The sequence below is a fragment of the Balearica regulorum genome, chromosome 2 (genome assembly GCF_011004875.1).
Source record: "Balearica regulorum gibbericeps isolate bBalReg1 chromosome 2, bBalReg1.pri, whole genome shotgun sequence".
Classification (NCBI taxonomy): domain Eukaryota; kingdom Metazoa; phylum Chordata; class Aves; order Gruiformes; family Gruidae; genus Balearica; species Balearica regulorum.
Genome location: NC_046185.1, coordinates 4,065,184 through 4,072,723, shown reverse-complemented (window position 1 = coordinate 4,072,723; position 7,540 = coordinate 4,065,184).

The window sequence follows — 7,540 nt, the reverse complement described above, 5'->3', positions numbered from 1 at the left end:
GCACAGGTCTCAGTCACATTACCAGGTACAAGCAGCTTGCACACGTAAACCCTTCAGGTTGCTGCTGGAGGGAGACAGTGGCACCCTCAGCTCATTCCTCACTGCTGCCGCATTTTTTCCCCACTTATTAGCCCAGCCTTCGTGGGAATGGTTGCCCTCCCAGGAGGACAGGGGTATGGGCTTGGCCAGGAAGCGGTGAAGAAAGCCTGTGTACCCATTTCTCCAATGAGATGAACACAAGTTGTTTCAAACGTGGTTAGAGCACCATAACCTATTCCCACTGCTTTTTCCCTCATGGGAGCCGACCTTGCAAGGAACGATGGAAGTTTCTTTGGGTTAGAAAGGAGACTTCTGGCAGTCTTCGTACAACTTTCATTAGCCGCCTCGAGAAATGGTTAATGAAGTACTCGAGTACATCACACCTCCAGGTTGTTCAGGTGTTAACCACCGGGGTGGGTGATCCTGGGAGAGCAGACAGCGTCCATTGTAATTCACTTAAGTTCAGCCTTGTTCCTTATTCTTCTTTAATTAATTGTTAGGGAGGGGGTGTTTCCACGAGAATCTTAGCGAGGAACAAACCACAAGGATGCTTTGCTGTCAGTCATCATAACCCATCACAGCCGAGACCCCCAGGCCTGCCCAGGCAGTGGCATCCACAGTCACTGTGGGCTGACCAACAGTCCTGAGCACAAGAGCAGGATTCGACTCACATGTTTTCCCTTCAAGCCTTGGAAGACCTTAGACGTATGTGAATCCATTTCACAGGTGCTCCCTGGAATAGATAAGCATCACCAGCTATATTTTAACCCACGGATGGAGATGTTTAGGGTCAACAACGTTATGAGCCAGACCTAAAGCTATGTGGACCTGCAGTGAAGCTGGCGATGTGTTATGTGCTTAAAGTTAAGTGTTGTCTTAGCATGGACTAAGGTTAGGAATGACACCCCAATGCTCACTGAAGGCAGTGGGAATGTTTATCAGATATGTTTTGGATAGGCTTTTTTTCCCTAGTGACCTGTTACAGGGCTGTTTCACACTGAGGATCAGGGATGATGAGGCAGAGTCCCATTAAACAGGGTGTACAGTGTCGTGCAGTACAGTGGGATTAACAGGACCAACAGGGGAAATATGGTAGGAAACATCTAGTCTTACAAAGAACAAGCAAAGGTCAGGAAATCAAATGACCATTTTACAAACACATGACAGGTACCACGGAGATGGGTAGCAGTCATTAGGGACTGGTCAAGAAGAAACTTTCAGATCAATCAAATTCTCTTTGCGAGGATCTTTCTGGAAAGGGGAGATGCAGTAGCTGCCATGTGCCCTGGTGCCAGCAAGGCTTTCATCACTGATCGTCTCCTAAAACAGCTGAAACACATGACTCAGATGTTTGTTAATGTGGCTTCCAAGATGGGAAGGTGATGGTGAGCATGGGTCTGCAGGGGGCATGAATGAATATAGAGGAGGATTATTGGATCTGCAGGACATGTAGAGTCAGGAAAGACTAAGAATGGCACTGGACAATAAAATTGGGATCGAGGGTGGTCTCACCTTGGTGGAGGAACAGCCTTTCAAAAGTAGGATGAGATTCAGTTGGGAGACGCGTGGGGTGGAATAAGACAGGAACATCCAGCTGCACAAATACAGAATGGGGAACAACCGGTTTGGGCAATGGGTTACCAGGGAATGTGAGTCAGGAAATCCACCCTCTTCTGGAGAGAGCAAAGAACATACTGGGAGGCGTAAACAAGCATATAGCCTAGCCTGAAACTCAAAGCTTAGTACTCAGAAGTGGGGCAATATATTTCTGTATCTAAGTTTAAAAAAGTGTGATAGAAAGACCTGGGAAATCTGACTTAGGAGGAAAAGTTTAGAGATATGGGGGTTTTAGCTTAAAGAGAAGCACAGTCTCCCTGGGTCATCACAATGGTTTTCGTGATATGAAAGGCTGCTGTAAATCAAAAAGAAATGTCAATACTGTCTGTTGAATTTCTATTTAAAATGTATGTTAAATTCTCCTGAGTTTAAATATAGCTCTGTTAATAGAAGAGGACATTCTTCTGGAAACTGGAATCGTATACACTTAATTAATGATAATGAACACTGTAGGGTATGAGAACCTGTGCAAGGATTTTGACTGCAAGGTGTTCCAGCAACACTTAACTCAGTATGGACATCTGTGATTTGACAAAGCGGTTGCCAAACAGGGGTGGAGAGAAATACTAATTATATAGACTACAATAACTTCTATTCCTGCCTATGTTCAATATGATATTCATTATCAGCTGAAACCTCTTGGGAACTTTGCTCTTTTATTGAATCTGGCTCTTTATTGGCTATTAAAACAGAGCTATAGTATTCATTCTGAAATAGCATGTCCAGTAAATGAACTTATATTTTTCTTTAGGTCTTAAATTCAGTCTGTTATGAATTAATTTGCAGTTTTGAATGGCTTGAGCAATATGAGACAATGTTTCAGTAGGTGGGTTGTTTTCTGCCTGTCTGTGCCCTACAGATGTGAATAGATAATCAGGGTGTGGAGTGTCTGTCCTCATTGAACAAGAGAAATAGCGAGGACAGGGAGCAGCTGCACTGAGTAATTCTCTGGTGAATGGTGAGTAGTGCTTCTCTTTCGGTGCTTATGAGTGCATGGTCTTCACCAAGGATGCAACCAATGCCACCCAGGGCTGCAGGTGCAAGGCCTTGCACTTGGAGATAAAGAAATATTCTTGGCTGCTGTAAGGCTGTCATCCCTAATGAAAAGAGGAGGAATATGAAATGCTTACTGTGCTGTGGACCTGCTGCCCAAACCCTGCTCAGGTGGTGTCAGCAGAGGAGACCCCCACGGTATGCAGTCTCAAGAGCTCTTTGCCGTGCTAAGATATGTTGTAGGGGTGTCCAACACCTTCTGATCAAGGAGGAGCATCTCTAAGCTGTTGCCCAAGCCTTTGATAGCCTCACCGGGCAAGTGGCATCTCGGCACTGGGAGTGGTGGCAGTGGCAGCGTATTCCTCAGATGCTTGGGCTGCTCTGCTGCGAGCCCTTCAGACACCCAGGAGAACCACACAAGATGACAGCCCTTGGATGTGTAAATAGAAATGCAATGAATGTTGTTTAGAAATCCACACAAATCAATATTAAAACAACCAAGTATCAGCTTTCTGCCCTGTGAACTTTTGGGTCATATTTGTAGGAGTCTGTCCTCAGTTGTCAGAGCCAGAAGCTCTGGTGCCCACCATGGTGTGCTTTAACAGTAGACATGTGCAGAAGAGCAACATATTTCCCAGGTGCTTTTCTCTTCCTTTGCTGGTGGACTTCACCCGCTGAGCTACTCTGAGATAAAACAGCAAGGGAAAAAGGCTCCAGCCCCTCCTCGCATGGCCCAGCGTAACAGCAGTGCTGTGCTCTGGTTTTCGTTTGCCGGTGGCAGTGGAGAGGAGCTGACAGAGCCTTGGCCTCATCTGCCTCTTCCTCCTCCCGTTCTTCATCCCCAGGAGCTGGGACTTCCTGTGGTTTGGCAGGAGCTCTGTAAACATATTCCCCAAAGTGCCTCCCCCCGCCTGCCACCGACGCGTGCCCTTGCAAGAGAGGAAACACCGCAGCGGGGAATGTAAAAGGGGATTTCCACGGGCTTTGAAGAGGAAACCTCCTTCACCCATCCACGGGGCTGGGGGATGCCGGGATTCCTCCTGCTGGCCCCATTTGGCCCTTGGAGAGATCCTGCCCCACTTGGTGTAGGGCTGGGACAGCACCCAACAGCACCGGGGTGGTTCCCAGTGTGGGGCTGCTCAGGGGGATCCATCCCGGCTTTGCAGCCTGGTGGCCACCCCCCAAGGGCTTTGCCTCCCCTTCTTTTGTGAGGGGAGCGGGAGGGCAGAAGCAGCCCTTGCAGGAGAGGTCGTGCGAAGGAGGCCTCCAGCCGGGGAAGCATGGGTGGGGATGTGGAACACGGTGGGTGGTCCAGGCACTCCTATGTCATTTCTGGCTGCAGTCCCCTCTGAGGACCCATTCCCTGGCCATGGACGTTTAGCACAGGATATCTAAAATCCGTACAACTGTTTGCTCTTCTTGCTGAATTAAGGCTGCATCCCTCTGGGGACCCATCTCCAAACCCTTCAGCCCCCCCAAAGGGTGCCCATGAGCAGTGCTAGCTGGCACAGGTCATAGACTGTGCACTGAGTTAAACATCTGGGTCTTGGATCATCTGGTGAGTCCTGGCTCTGCTGGGTTATAGCCAAATACCTACCTCTACCCCGCAAGGCCATGGGGGCTGTGGATACCCTTCTCCTATCCCACCTCTTCCAGACTGAGGTATCCGATCCTGGGCTGTGGACATTTTTCCCGGTGCTGGGAGCATCTCCAGGTGCCTGGACGATGTGTCCTCCTGAGGTCCCCTGAACCTGAATCACCAGTCCTTGGGTGTGCAGGGCGAAAGGGCTGTTCATGACTTTCCCATGTGGGGACCAGGACAGGGGGACAGGCTGTAAATGCAGTGCATGGGTGACATCTAATGTCATATTGGGGTAACACAGTCTGGTTTTTCCAAGCTTAATCCTACTAATTGTGGGGGGTTTGAAGTGAGCAGGAGGGTCAGGCCCATATGACTCTAAAGGGCACTTTCTTCCCAGGGGAAAGAAGAATCTTTTGCTTCCAGGCAGAAGGAGATGGATCACAGCATTTCACTCCACGGAGCTGAGACCCCATCATCCTGCTCTGCACAGAGCCGGTCTGCCCTGCACTGCTGCCGTTCTGGTGGGACCTGCCCCAGATTCTTCTGCCGGGGGACCGCAGCCCTCCCTCGGTGGCATTTAGACACCTCGGTTATGCTGAGGCTGCCTTCTGCCTCCCATCTCTCTCACATCCCCACGCCCACCAGCCCTGGTCCATGTCTGTATCAGTAATTAGCTCCTTAGGGCTAATAATTTTTCACTGGCACCAGACAAAAGACTTCACCAATTTGTTTTTTAGGGACGGTCTCTCCCATCTCCAAAACATTTTGGGAGGGTGAGAAGGGACTTTGAAGGCTTTACTTAAGACTTTGGGTTTTGATCCATAAATGACTTTGCACTTGGAAAGCTCAGTTAGTGTTTTGAAAGAAAGAGTTTTTAAAGTATTGTAAGGGAAATTTCAGGACTGAAGAGGTTTTGCCTGGTTAGATCCACTTTTCAAACACTAACACTAATGATTTTTTGCCTTGCTTTGTGAGAGGGTATGTGCATAAATGCACAAATACATATAGAAGTATTTAATTTAAAAAAATCTTGCAAGACAGGAAAAAGCTGTGAAAGCGGACTCCTTGACACCATCTCTTCCCTGGACTATGGGAACAGCTCCTTGTTTTTACTGCTACCACCTTGGAAGATGTCCAGGCCAACGACTGTTCCCATCTCCCTGCTTCATTAGGTCTTCACAAATAGACACTAATGAGCAAGATTGTTTCTCTCCAATTGTCTAATTGGGGAATGCAATTAAATTTGAGCTGAGTTTCCCAGCCTGCACTTAGCCTGAACTTGACTATTTCTCCTTCAAACCCGAAGAAAGCCTTTTGTCGGTCTGCAGGCTGGTGGTGTCATGCTGCTGAAGGATGCTGCCTCTGCCCGCCTTTGGTGCATCATCCAGGAAAGGCCCTGCAGAGGATGGACCTCTGCAGATCACAAACAGCAGCATGTTCCTGGACCCCACTGTTATTTCTGGTTGCACACATCTACTGACGTGGCAGCCTCTCCTGAGGTAAGAAAGGAGGATGACAGAGAATCTGTTACTTTCCCAGGTACCTAAATGTTCACTTGGGCATGTTGCAGGCTCAGATCCTCTACTTCGTAATGTCCTTCTGGTCAGTGAAAGGCCTGTCTGCCATCCCTTCTCCATGGATGAATCTGGTGATGGCCATACCTCTGGTCCTTCCCCAAACCACTCTTAGTTTTTAGCCAGGGCCTGATTTTTGTCCAGAAGGTACAAGGCACATCTTGGCCCTTGTTCTTAGGCTAAGTCCTCTCTCCTTCCCTCCCTCCAAAAGCAAGTGGTTTCCTCCATCCTGCCTGCATCAGCCTGGACTAGTGATGAACCCGTCCCCAGCTCCCAGGGCAGGGCGCCAGGTGCTGCACCAGAGCCACCACGATGGTCCTGCTCCTGCCGATGTGACATTAGATTTCCAGGGCAAATCAAAGGGTGGATGGAGATGTACAGCTCAGCCCAGAATAATGGGAATAACGTGGTTTGTTTTTTTTTTTTCTTTTCCCCAGCATGCCATGCTGAGTGGAGGTTGGAGCCTTCGCTTTCCCGGAGGCTGTTGGAGAGCTAAATTAATTTGTTGGTGTTTATATTTTCAGAAACTGCTGCAGCGCCTTGGGGAGCCACTTACAGCCCCATCAGTGGCTCATTGATGCAGTGGCTTGTTGAGCCCGGGAAGACAAGCACCATTAGGACCAAAGCAAACCCCGACTGTTCCTCTCCTGCATAATGATAGTAATTAGCGCTTGCCAGCACTTTGCAAGCATTAGTTAATTATTCCTCAGAGCTTCCTCTGGGAGGAGAGTTACTATATTTAGTGTGTTTTGCACACAGGGAAACTGAGGCAGCAGATTTAAGGCTGTTGCAGAAGGGACAGAGATGGGGACAGAGGCCAGCGCTGTGGTTGCAGTCCTGAATGCGTCCACTGCTTCTCCCTTTGCCCCAAGTCCACTGAAACACATTCGACTTGCACAATCAAATCATGTATTTCCTGGTGCCGGAAGGGTTGTTTGGGTTGGAAACAGTAATTTTTTTTTTTAATTTTATTTTTCAAAATGGGGCATTTGCCTTAACCCACCAAACAAAACATTCTTTTTTTTTGCCTCCAAACAGGCCATTTTTGGAAAATGAAAATCAAGGATATTTTTGGCTTTCCTGTCATTGCTGTCTTATTCCGCCTTTTCAAGGCAAAACTGAATAAATTGAGAAAAGGATACAACTAAAAATGTCCAAATGCACACATACAAAAAAGGGGGCTAAAAATGCTTCATGCGCAGAAGGTCATTGGGATGCAAACCCCTGTTCCCTCAAAGCCTGCAGAATGAAATCAGCTATAGAGCTGCTTAATTCTGCCCTGACGGTTTTTAAGCAGCTCCAATATTTTGCATGGCAGGGGTTTTTTCCAAGTCAATCATTTATTGCTCCTTATCTGCGTTTATTCACTGGGGTTTTACTGTCCCATAAAGTCCCTTAGTCGCTGGAGAGGACAGATGTTTGGTAGATTTGTCTAGGTAAGTGAAAAAAATACATATACGTCTGCTTTGTAATGATGCCAGGCACAACACTCTTGTTGGGTAATTTTGCTGTTAGTGTTGCAATACATGAAGTTTTTCTGATACATCCAGCTCCTGAGAGCCTCTAACACATTATATTCTCAGGTTTCGTGATGAAAAAGTAAATTCTAGCTGAGAAATGCAAGTTGGAAATACAGCAGAAAGCCAAGGGTAAGACACCGAGGTTGCTGCTGCTGCTGCTGCTGTTATTATTATTCATAAATGTCAAATTCTCTTGTGGGTTTTCAAGCAGGGCA